Genomic DNA, 774 nt, shown 5'->3' with positions numbered 1-774 from the left:
ACATATTAATAATGTAATATTATATTATTGGTAATTACATGTAATTCTAAAGGTAAATATTTAAATTACTGGTAGTATCTGTTAATTTACAGTTATTACATTGTCTTATGGAAAATGGCGATAAACCTGTAAAAACATACAGAAAATTGTTAAAGTTAAAGATGTACAAATACAATAAATTGTCATTAAAAAACACATTAATGTAATCTTACATTATGGTTAATTAACTGTGATTTTAAACATTAAACCTAAAATTACAAAAAAAAAAAAGTCTGTAAATCTACTGGCGTTCATTGTTTTGTTTTTTAAAAATCAGGAAACAGGAAAAATCTGTAAAAAAGAATACATAATTTTTACAGTGTACATGTATGTATTTGTTATTATTGTATTACTTTTGAACAAAAACTGGCAGGTTGACGACTTTGCTAACAGCCAAACATCAGGTGTAACCACACAAGACATGGCAGCCAGCTAATATTACTTACTAGTCTATCAGCAAGAAGCCCAGTTCAGTGTTTGTCTTTCAGCCTTTTATACCACAAAGCTCTCGCCAAAAACTTAGTCAGTCCCAGATTTACTCTTGTCCAACAGCTTCTTATTCTGTCACAACTTTTTTCCGTCAACATCCCTGTTGGTATTTTCGGCTCCACTATTATGCCCATGAATGTTGCTAAGCTCTGTTACATTGCTTGCCTGCCTAGCTCCTGTTCTGACACAACACCAGCTCTGCTCCCCATCAGCATTTGCCCGGCCGGACCCCAACAGAGACATGGG

The sequence above is a fragment of the Larimichthys crocea genome, chromosome XIII, assembly GCF_000972845.2.
Source record: "Larimichthys crocea isolate SSNF chromosome XIII, L_crocea_2.0, whole genome shotgun sequence".
NCBI lineage: Eukaryota > Metazoa > Chordata > Actinopteri > Sciaenidae > Larimichthys > Larimichthys crocea.
The sequence above is the reverse complement of the archived record's forward strand: the minus strand, read 5'-3'. Positions refer to the sequence as shown.